This window comes from Lolium rigidum, chromosome 3, assembly GCF_022539505.1.
Source record: "Lolium rigidum isolate FL_2022 chromosome 3, APGP_CSIRO_Lrig_0.1, whole genome shotgun sequence".
Lineage (NCBI taxonomy): Eukaryota > Viridiplantae > Streptophyta > Magnoliopsida > Poales > Poaceae > Lolium > Lolium rigidum.
The window spans coordinates 130,159,006-130,171,797 of record NC_061510.1 but is presented as its reverse complement, the minus strand read 5'-3'; positions in this window follow the sequence as shown (position 1 = coordinate 130,171,797).

Genomic DNA, 12,792 nt, shown 5'->3' with positions numbered 1-12,792 from the left:
TCCAGAAATTATCTTTGTTATCGTTTACCTGCTCAGGACGAGCAGAAACTAAGCTTGGGGATGCTGATACGTCTCCGACGTATCGATAATTTCTTATGTTCCATGCCACATTATTGATGATATCTACATGTTTTATGCATACTTTACATCATATTTATGCATTTTCCGGAACTAACCTATTAACAAGATGCCGAAGAGCCAGTTGCTGTTTTCTGCTATTTTTGGTTTCAGAAATCCTAGTAAGGAAATATTTTCGGAATTGGACGAAATCAACGCCCAGGGGCCTATTTTCACACGAAGCTTCCAGAAGACCGGAGAGCTAACGAAGTGGGGCCACGAGGCAGCCAGGAGGTAGGGCGGCGCGGCCCAGCCCTTGGCCGCGCCGGCCTGTCTCCTGGGCCCCTCGTGACGCCCCCTGACCTGCCCTTCCGCCTACAAATAGCCTTCGTCGCGAAACCCCGATGCACGAGAGCCACGATACGGAAAACCTTCCAGAGACGCCGCCGCCGCCAATCCCATCTCGGGGGATTCAGGAGATCGCCTCCGGCACCCTGCCGGAAAGGGGATTCATCTCCCGGAGGACTCTACACCGTCATGGTCGCCTCCGGAGTGATAAGTGAGTAGTTCACCCCTGGACTATGGGTCCATAGCAGTAGCTAGATTGTTGTCTTCTCCTCATTATGCTTCATTGTCGGATCTTGTGAGCTGCCTAACATGATCAAGATCATCTATCTGTAATGCTATATGTTGTGTTTGTTGGGATCCGATGAATAGAGAATACTATGTTATGTTGATTATCAATTTATATCTATGTGTTGTTTATGATCTTGCATGCTCTCCGTTATTAGTAGAGGCTCGGCCAAGTTTTTACTCTTAACTCCAAGAGGGAGTATTTATCCTCGATAGTGGGTTCATGTCTCCGTGAATGCGGGAGTGACGAAACCTCTAAGGTTATGGATGTCTCTGTTGCCACTAGGGATAAAACATTGATACTATGTCCGAGGATGTAGTTATTGATTACATTACGCGCAATACTTAATGCAATTGTCCGTTGTTAGCAACTTAATACTTGGAGGGGTTCGGATGATAATGTGAAGGTGGACTTTTTAGGCATAGATGCATGCTGGATAGCGGTCTATGTACTTTATCGTAATGCCCAATTAAATCTCACAATACTCATCATAATATGTATGTGCATGGTCATGCCCTCTCTATTTGTCAATTGCCCAACCGTAATTTGTTCACCCAACATGCTATTTATCTTATGGGAGAGACACCACTAGTGAACTGTGGACCCCGGTCCAATTCTTTACATCTGAAATATAATCTACTGCAATACTTGTTCTACTGTTCTCTGCAAACAATCATCATCCACACTATACATCTAATCCTTTGTTACAGCAAGCCGGTGAGATTGACAACCTCACTGTTTCGTTGGGGCAAAGTACTTGGTTTGTGTTGTGCAGGTTCCACGTTGGCGCCGGGATCCCTGGTGTTGCGCCGCACTACATCTCGCCGCCATCAACCTTCAACGTGCTTCTTGACTCCTACTGGTTCGATAAACCTTGGTTTCTAACTGAGGAAAACTTACTGCTGTACGCATCACACCTTCCACTTGGGGTTCCCAACGGTCGCGTGTTGTACGCGTGTCACCCCCTCCTCATACTACTCCCATAGCGCTTAAGCGAAGCCCTGCTGGAGTTCTCCATCACCACCGCCACCACGCCGTCGTGCTGTCGGGATTCCGAGGAGGATCTACTACTTCCGCTGCCCACTGGAACGGGGAGAAGGACATCGTCATCAACACCGAACGTGTGACCGAGTACGGAGGTGCTGCCCGACTGTGGCACCGTCAAGATCTTCTACGCGCTTTTGAAAGCGGCAAGTGATCATCTTCTGCAACAACGAGATCTAATCTCGTAGGCTTTGGAAATCTTCGAGGGTTAGTCTCACGATCTTCTCGTTGCTCCAATCTTCTAGATTGGATCTTGGCTTGTTATTCGTTCTTGCGGTAGGATTTTTTTGTTTTCTATGCTACGAATCCCATCAATAGTACCAGCGGACTGCGGGGGAGCTGCGTCGGGTTGATTCCAGGTGGCGGCTGGGTGGATTTGGCCAGAGATTAGCCGGCGGCGGCGGTCGGACGCGCGCGGGTGGGGAATGTGGAAACGACAACGTGACGGTTGGGGATCACACACGGCGGTTGTTTTATGATATATCACCTCTCAGGTGAGTATAAGTGGAGTCCTATTGTCGAATTCCTTATTAAGTACATCAGTTCAAGGTTAAGCCAGATAGAGAATTGTGAACTACTATCTCCATTCCTAAATATAAGATGTTTTGGTAGGCCAAAATATTTTACCAAAACTTTTTATATTATCGAACAAAAGTAGTATTTTTAAAATTGTTATAACATTCCAAATAACATGTAGTACATTCTGCTACATGATAATATTTACACGCACAACACTTGTTCTTTCTAATGCTGTTGAAAATCTAGATGGATATGAGAATATTTCAGTTTTGATGCTTTTTTTGTGGTGTAAGTTCCTGGTCTAAAAAATGATAGTACTGTTCACAACATGTCCAATTTGTTTGGTACATGGATTTTTAAGGACAATGATTTTGTGTTTTTCAAACAACAGAGGAAAATTCCTTTACATTTGCATTTGGGAATATTACTGGTTGCAGGTAAAATTCCTTGGTAGCCAGAAGGTGTGATTTTATACAAAAATCATAACCAGGAGAGTGAAATAAATAAGAGTTGTTCATTTCTTCCCAACAGAAAATTTATGCATATTGTAGGCTGCACAAATTATTCTTGCAGAAATGACGTGATTAAGCTTCCAGTTCATTAGTCCAATATATTTGTTGCTTTTTTACCTTTGGGGATCAACATATGTTTTCTTTCAACAACGGTTATCGATTACCATATACCTGATATATTCTGAGATATGTCTCCCATCATGTGTCTATGCAGGTAACAAAATTTTCTACCGTCTAATTTAATTATCTCGAGTGCAATTTTCTAGCGTTTCGGCCACTCCGCTCCACTGCTTCAGCTCTGCAGATTTGATGTGTTCGGGGCCGCTCCGCCCGCTCCAGCGGTTAAGTTGGGAGCCGGAGCGTTTCCAAACGGGGGCTCCTCGCCACCGACCAGGTCGGCAGCAGCAGGACGCCGCACAGCCCCGTGCCCGCAGGTTGCTAGCTGGGCCGCGGCCAACATCAGGTAATGCGTTTTTCTTTTTTCATTCTACGTTTTTTAAAAACTCGAAATTTGAACTTTTTTAATATGAACATATTTAAAAAATTATATTCTCCAAAATTCGGAAAAACATTATTTTTCAAAATTCATTATTTTTTATATATGAACCATTTCCGAATTTGAACAATTTTCAAATTTAAACCATTTTTCGAATTTGAATAGTTTTTATATTTTAACAATTTCGAATTTGAAAAAATTATCATATTTAAACAATTTTCGTATTTGAACAATTTTTATACTTGAACAATTTTCGAATTTGGACAATTTTATACTTGAACAATTTTCGTATTTAAACAATTTTTATACTTGAACAATTTTCGAATTTGAAAAAACATAATTGAACAAATTTCGAATTTGATTTTTTTTTCAAAATTTTGAGATTGAACATTTTACATTTAATTTTTTTTTTTTAAATAAGTCTTATGAACGAAAAAATAAACAGAAAACAGAAAAAAGAGAAAATAAAAATAAAACAGAAAACCGGGCCGGCCCATACTGCGCGCGTGTACGGCACGCGGTAACCGCCGACCTGATCGGTATATAGGATTTGCCTTTCCGAACAGGCGCTAAGACTACCCACAATGAGAGTATCATAGGTAGTATCATGCATTTGCATGCATGCAAAATGCTGATGTGGCACTGCAATTATGGATGAGAGAGGGTACTAGTATCATAGGTAGACACTGTATCATAGCAATGTCAGGTAAATCTTGTACATATATTTGCATTGAGATTCTACAAATCAATTAATATATGGAGACTATGATACTAGTATATGATATCATGCATTATGAAAATTGTAACATGTAGTATTATCATACGCATGATACTTATATATATTTTTTTGAACTGCGCATCATACTTATATATGATACTATGCATTGTGACTAGTCTAACTAGATAATTTCCCGCGCTTTGTTGCGGGATATAGAGAATACCTATAGAAGATATATGTGTATTGTCTTGAAAATAAATAGACATACATTAGCTATTTCTTTAAATGGCAAGATATTATGTTATCAATAGTAACTAACGATGATATTGGTGTCGCGAAAATGTTGTTACCACTGTATGTGAGCTACACCAGTATCAACTCTTGTTACTGGAAATAACATCGACCATAGGAATTAATGGTATGCTAATCGTCGTCTGAAAATATATGTCTGAAGATGCTCCCCTTTCATATAATCAATATCATCTGTGAAATAATAAAGCGGCGGACAAATGATGGTGGAAATTGGGCACAACGCGACTGGCGCCTGCTGTTTATGAGTTTATCCTGGTTTGGAGTTAATAAATCTCAAATTACCAACAATACATGGATGCTTGGAAGAAGAAGTGCAGCTCAATGAAATCCTACAGAGAAATAGAGAAGGTGCATAATAAATAAATACCTAAATAAATATAGCCTAAGTAAAAAAAAATATTGTACGTCCTATGGAGGAGGACAGGGTTCAGCTTGCTTGCGATGGCCGGACGCCCGGACCTGCTCCACTTTGGTATAAGGAAAATGAAAAGTGTGGAAGTGAGAAGAAGCAATGCATAAAGATGAAACAACGTTGTAGTGGAGACTGAAATGCGTGAATATGACTAGATGTTATATAACACCACTACGAGGGCTTCTCAACTCCTGTTTCTGTTACCAATAGAAATCATTTGATGGAGAACCAAACGTCTAAGCTATCGGCCGGCTAGCTAGTCTCATTTATGTTGTATTTTTTTTCTAGCACATGACGTGGTTTAGCTGATGAAGTGGCTCAAGAATAAGTCTAGAAAAACTGATCTTTTTGTGGATGGCTGAATGACGTGGACCAATTAGAGGCTTGCTGATGTGGATACCTTGCATATTGAGAGAATTATTTTTAGTGGGTTGCTCCTATTTAGTTATTATAGATTATAGATACAACTGGCCCGTCGTAAGCCAGAAGCTTACCGACCGGGAGCTGCATTTGGTGGCCCCGAAAAATTGCAAACGGAAAAATTGCAGCCCAGTACGAAGGCTATCAAGGCAAGGAGGAAGATGCGGAGCAACAGAAAAAGGCCTGCCCAGAAAACAGGCCGGATGGGGCCATCCCTAGTGTTTCCCCAACTGGTTTAGAGGACAGGAGCTCTCCTAAATCGGGTGCACCAGACGGGCTGAAAGCAGAAATCCAGTAATAAAAAACAAGGTAAAAACATGCATTAGTTCCGTTTAGCTAATCGGTTGCGTTAAGAGCAAATCGCTCTAGCTACACATGAGTTTACGTGGGTACATGGTGTTCAAAAGCATCGACTGAAGTTGCATCCATCAAGCAAGGACCTAGCTAACTTTGAATTTTTGATAAAAGTGATCACCTCGCCAAGTGAATTGTCAAAAAAGATAGTGTCAGAAAATTATTATCAAAAAGAACCATGCCGCCACAGCCGGAGGCGGCAGGGCCTACCGGCGTTGCCCGTGACGACATGTCCACAGTGATCAATGAAAAGTGTCCTGATCGATGAACAGTGCACGTTAGCTACAAAATTTGTTAAATTTGTCTTTTTTGCTGAGCCCAAAATACAACGTAAAGTGAATTTTTGTGCGATTGTAGTGCATAGAGTTAGTTACATGCAGGTATTTTTTTTTAAACTTTTTGAGATGTTTTAAAAAAATTCAAAACGGGTTCAGGACACTGTGGACATGCCACCGTTGGCCGTGCCAGCAGGCCCTACCGCCTCCGGTTGTGGCGGCAGGCGACACGTATCGCCTGACACGCATGCCGCCACGGCGCATGTGGTCCTTTTTGACAATAATTTTTGGAGATGGTCTTTTTTGACAATTCACTCGGTCAGGTGGTCTCTTTTGTTAAAAATTCGCTAGCTTTGCTAGTAGCTGTTGCGCGCTCGTGTCAAACTGTCAATCCCTGCCAGGAAGTACTACGGTGAGATCACCTATGAAACAAAAACTCTATGCATAACTTGTATTTCAATTTTTTTCCTTTTTTTCATTCATCCATTTTCTTTTATTTCGACTACAAATTTATTGATAATGGTCTTGGCAACATTAATAAAATACAAATGTAGAGCACCGTGGGACATCAGTGAAGAAGTAATTAAGTAAAACATTGGGTGCAGAAGAGTAGGTCATACCGCCCCCTACAACATTGGGGCCGAGATGACTATGACTAACGAGCATGCATACGACACATGTTAGACTGTTATCCGAAGACAGCAACTCACGCGATAAATAATCTAGTAAAGATGAAACACAATTTTTTTTTGTTTGTTCAGCGAAGTAGTGAAGACCGAAGACACGAAAGGAGAACGGCCAGCGTCAAACCATGGAGAAGTCAACAAAAGTAAATTCGGTGACATGAGTGCTCAGTGGAGGTGGTTGTTAGAAATAGTAAGCATGATACCACGTCGTGTGCATCGCCAATAGCAGACGTACGTCTCTGCGTAGAATAGGAACTCTACATCGAGTTGGTTTGAATATGGTGTGGTGGTATTAGGTTTGGTTGTCGGAGGAGGCGTTTTGGCTCATAGGAGCAAATGCTCCTATTATACAAAATAATTAAAAAATAATTTTAAAAATGGCAAAAAATTCTGACATAATTTTTTTGGTGTACATCATGACATTCTATGTTAGTGCACAAGTTTTTGTGGAGAAACAACATTTTATGTGGCGTGTACAAAAAAGACAAAAAAATATCATGTACGTAGTCATGTTATAGCATCAAAATTTGTGTTTTTTACGGGAGCCACAAATTTTTTTAGTTTTTTTTTTTAAAACTTGTGTACGAACATAGAATATGTAGATGTACATGTAAAATTTTATTTTAGAATTTTTTGACACTTCAAAATGTTGATTCACATAATGGGAGCAAATGCTCCTACGAGCCAAAGTGAATATCCCTTTGGTTGTCTAGCTTTTACGTGTAAAAGAACATCCAGGTTTGTAATCTTTGTACCGTGAAATAGAAGCAATAAAGAAAGTAAAAGGCGCATCATTATAAAAGAAAAGATGTGTCTACTCATTATAAGTGTCACTGGTGGAAAAAGGGTCTTCCATCCAGCCCCATTAGTCCCCAAATATTTCGAACCGTGACTAATGGGATCTTTAGTCGCGGTTCGGGAGGCGAACCGCGACCAAAGGCCTGGGCCCAGGGCGCTCGGTGGCCAGCTGGTGCACGTGAGGGGCTTTAGTCGCGGTTGGCCAGGCCAACCGCGACTAAAGGCCTTCGGGCACCTTTAGTTACGGTTTGCTAGGCCAACCGCGACTAAAGCACCTCCCCTATATATACCCATCCAGCAGCCACACTTTGCCATTTGGTGGCACTTCTCTTCACAAACTTCACAAGGGGGTGTTAGGTTTGCTTTTGGTTGCTCTTATGCACACAAGGTGTTTGATGAAATGCCCCAAGAGCATGAAACAAACATGATATGAAGTGTCGGAGCCACACTTGAGCTTCCTCATTTATTTTTTCCTCCTCGATCGCGGTTAGCAACTTGAACCTTTCATGTGTTATTGATAAAATATGCATGTGTGTAGTTCATTGTTTAATTTCTATTGTTTGTAGCTAGTTAGTTTAACAAATGCATGATGGTTAATTATATATTTTATATTATAATAATGCAGATGAATCGGCAATGGATGTACGGTAACCGACTCTCCGGCGAGTTCACTACGGGTTTGAAAGATTTCCTCGTAGTGGCTAATGTGAACAAGCAGGGGGGTTTTGTTATCTGTCCATGTGTTGCCTGTAAGAATCAGAAGGGTTACTCTTCCTCAAGAGATGTTCACATGCACCTGCTTCGGCAGGGTTTCATGCCAAGCTATAATTGTTGGACCAAGCATGGAGAAAGAGGGGTTATAATGGAAGAAGATGAAGAAGGGGATTATTTCATCGATGACAACTATCTTGATCATTTCGGTGATACTTTCATGGAGGATGCTGAAGGTGGGGAAGGTGAAGGTGAAGGTGAAGGGGAAGGTGAAGAAGAGGCACGTGATGAGCCCGTTGATGATCTTGGTCGGACCATTGCTGATGCACGGAGAAGCTGCGAAACTAAAAAGGAGAGGGAGAATTTGGATCGCATGTTAGAGGATCACAAAAATTCACTGTACCCCGGATGCGATAATGGTCTGAAAAAGCTGGGCTGCACATTGGATTTGCTGAAATGGAAGGCACAGGAAGGTGTAGCTGACTCAGGATTTGAAAACTTGCTGGAAATGTTGAAGAATATGTTTCCAAAGAATAACGAGTTGCCCGCCAGTACGTACGAAGCAAAGAAGGTTGTACTGCCCTCTAGGTTTAGAGGTTACGAAGATACATGCATGCATCAACGATCGCATCCTCTACCGCGGTGAATATGAGAATTTGAATGAATGCCCGGTATGCATTGCATTGCGTTATAAGATCGAGGCGATGACCCTGGTGACGATGTTGAGGGCCGAAACCCGGGAAGAGGGTTCCCGCCAAGGTGATGTGGTATGCTCCTATAATACCACGGTTGAAACGTCTGTTCAGGAACAAAGAGCATGCCAAGTTGTTGCGATGGCACAAAGAGGACCGTAAGTCAGACGGGGAGTTGAGACACCCCGCAGATGGAACGCAATGGAGAAAGATCGACAGAGAGTTCAAAGATTTTGCAGCTGACTGATACGCGTACATCACGCGTTCGTTGGGAACCCCAAGAGGAAGGTGTGATGCGTACAGCGGCAAGTTTTCCCTCAGTATGAAACCAAGGTTTATCGAACCAGTAGGAGCCAAGAAGCACGTTGAAGGTTGATGGCGGCGAGATGTAGTGCGGCGCAACACCAGGGATTTCGACGCCAACGTGGAACCTGCACAACATAAACCAAGTACTTTGCCCCAACGAAACAGCGAGGTTGTCAATCTCACCGGCTTGCTGTAACAAAGGATTAGATGTATAGTGTGGATGATGATTGTTTGCAGAAAACAGTAGAACAGTATTGCGGTAGATTGTATTTCGAGTAAAGAGAATTGGACCGGGGTCCACAGTTCACTAGAGGTGTCTCTCCCATAAGATAAACAAGCATGTTGGGTGAACAAATTACGGTTGGGCAATTGACAAATAGAGAGGGCATGACCCTGCACATACATATTATGATGAGTATTGTGAGATTTAATTGGGCATTACGACAAAGTACATAGACCGCTATCCAGCATGCATCCATGCCTAAAAAGTCCACCTTCGAGGTTATCATCCGAACCCCTCCAGTATTAAGTTGCTAACAACGAGACAATTGCATTAAGTATTGCGCGTAATGTAATCGGTAACTACATCCTCGAACATAGCACCAATGTTTTATCCCTAGTGGCAACAAGCACATCCATAATCTTAGAGGTTTCTCTCACTCCCCGCGATTCACGGAGACATGAACCCACTATCGAGCATAAATACTCCCTCTTGGAGTTACTAGCATCAACTTGGCCGAGCATCTACTAATAACGGAGAGCATGCAAGATCATAAACAACACATAGACATGAATTGATAATCAACATAACATAGTATTCTCTATTCATCGGATCCCAACAAACGCAACATATAGAATTACAGATAGATGATCTTGATCATGTTCGGCAGCTCACAAGACCCGGCAATTAAGCACAATGAGGAGAAGACAACCATCTAGCTACTGCTATGGACCCATAGTCCAGGGGTAGACTACTCACACATCACTCCGGAGGCGACCATGGCGGTGTAGAGTCCTCCGGGAGATGATTCCCCTCTCCGGCAGGGTGCCGGAGGCGATCTCCCGAAACCCCCGAGATGGGATTGGCGGCGGCGGCGTCTCTGGAAGGTTTTCCGTATCGTGGCTCTCGGTACTGGGGGTTTCGCGACGAAGGCTATTTGTAGGCGGAAGGGCAGGTCAAGGGGCGTCACGAGGGGCCCACACCCTAGGTCGGCGCGGCCAGGGCTTGGGCCGCGCCGCCCTATGGTTTGGCCACCTCGTGGCCCCACTTCGTTGACTCTTCGGTCTTCTGGAAGCTTCGTGGCAAAATAGGACCCTGGGCGTTGATTTCGTCCAATTCCGAGAATATTTCCTTACTAGGATTTCTGAAACCAAAAACAGCGAGAAAACAGCAATCGGCACTTCGGCATCTTGTTAATAGGTTAGTTCCAGAAAATGCACAAATATGACATAAAGTGTGCATAAAACATGTAGATATCATCAATAATGTGGCATGGAACATAAGAAATTATCGATACGTCGGAGACGTATCAGCATCCCCAAGCTTAGTTTATGCTCGTCCCGAGCAGGTAAACGATAAACAAAGATAATTTCTGGAGTGACATGCCATCATAACCTTGATCATACTATTTGTAAAGCATATGTAGCGAAGCAGCGATCAAAACAATGTAAATGACATGAGTAAACAAGTGAATCATATAGCAAAGACTTTTCATGAATAGTACTTAAAGACAAGCATCAATAAGTCTTGCATAAGAGTTGACTCATAAAGCAATAATTCAAAGTAAAGGCATTGAAGCAACACAAAGGAAGATGAAGTTTCAGCGGTTGCTTTCAACTTGTAACATGTATATCTCATGGATATTGTCAACATAGAGTAATATAACAAGTGCAATATGCAAGTATGTAGGAATCAATGCACAGTTCACACAAGTGTTTGCTTCTTGGGGTGGAGAGAAATAGGTGAACTGACTCAACAATAAAAGTAAAAGAATGGTCCTTCAAAGAGGAAAGCATCGATTGCTATATTTGTGCTAGAGCTTTGGTTTTGAAAACATATAGAGATCATAAAAGTAAAATTTTGAGAGGTGTTTGTTGTTGTCAACGAATGGTAGTGGGCACTCTAACCCCCTTGCCAGACAAACCTTCAAAGAGCGGCTCCCATTTTATTTTATTTTTGTGTGGCACTCCTTCCAACATTTCTTTCACAAACCATGGCTAACAGAATCCTTCGGGTGCCTGCCAACAATCTCATACCATGAAGGAGTGCCTTTTTATTTTAGTTTTATTATGATGACACTCCTCCCCACCTTTGCTTTCTCAAGCCATGGCTAACCGAATCCTTCGGGTGCCGTCCAACAATCACATACCATGGAGGAGTGTCTATTTTTATTAATTAATTTGGGACTAGGAATCCCATTGCCAGCTCTTTTTGCAAAATTATTGGATAAGCGGATGAAGCCACTAGTCCATTGGTGAAAGTTGCCCAACAAGATTGAAAGATAAACACCACATACTTCCTCATGAGCTATAAAACATTGACACAAATCAGAGGTAATAGATTTTGAATTATTTAAAGGTAGCACTCAAGCAATTTACTTTGGAATGGCGGAGAAATACCATGTAGTAGGTAGGTATGGTGGACACAAATGGCATAGTGGTTGGCTCAAGTATTTTGGATGCATGAGAAGTATTCCCTCTCGATACAAGGTTTAGGCTAGCAAGGCTATTTGAAACAAACACAAGGATGAAGCGGTGCAGCAAAACTCACATAAAAGACATATTGTAAACATTATAAGACTCTACACCGTCTTCCTTGTTGTTCAAACTCAATACTAGAAATTATCTAGACCTTAGAGAGACCAAATATGCAAACCAAATTTTAGCATGCTCTATGTATTTCTTCATTAATGGGTGCAAAGTATATGATGCAAGAGCTTAAACATGAGCACAACAATTGCCAAGTATCACATTATCCAAGACATTATAGCAATTACTACATGTATCATTTTCCAATTCCAACCATATAACAATTTAACGAAGAAGAAACTTCGCCATGAATACTATGAGTAGAACCTAAGGACATATTTGTCCATATGCTACAGCGGAGCGTGTCTCTCTCCCACACAAAGAATGCTAGGATCCATTTTATTCAAACAAAATAAAAACAAAAACAAACCGACGCTCCAAGCAAAACACATAAGATGTGATGGAATAAAAATATATTTTCAGGGGAGGAACCTGATAATATTGTCGATGAAGAAGGGGATGCCTTGGGCATCCCCAAGCTTAGACGCTTGAGTCTTCTTGATATATGCAGGGGTGAACCACCGGGGCATCCCCAAGCTTAGAGCTTTCACTCTCCTTGATCATGTTGTATCATCTCCCTCTCTTGATCCTTGAAAACTTCCTCCACACCAAACTTAGAACAACTTATTAGAGGGTTAGTGCACAATCAAAATATACATGTTCAGAGGTGACATAATCATTCTTAGCACTTCTGGACATTGCACAAAGCTACTGAAAGTCAATGGAATCGAAATATCCATCGAACATAACAAAACAGGCAATGCGAAATAAAAGGCAAAATCTGTCAAAAATAGAACAGTTCGTATTGACGAATTTTATCGAGGCACCAGACTTGCTCAAATGAAAATGCTCAAATTGAATGAAAGTTGCGTACATATCTGGGGATCACTCACGTAAATTGGCATAATTTTCTGAGTTACCTACAGAGAAAACAGCCCAGATTCGTGACAGCAAAGAAATCTGTTTCTGCGCAGTAATCCAAATCTAGTATGAACTTTACTATCAACGACTTTACTTGGCACAACAAAACACTAAACT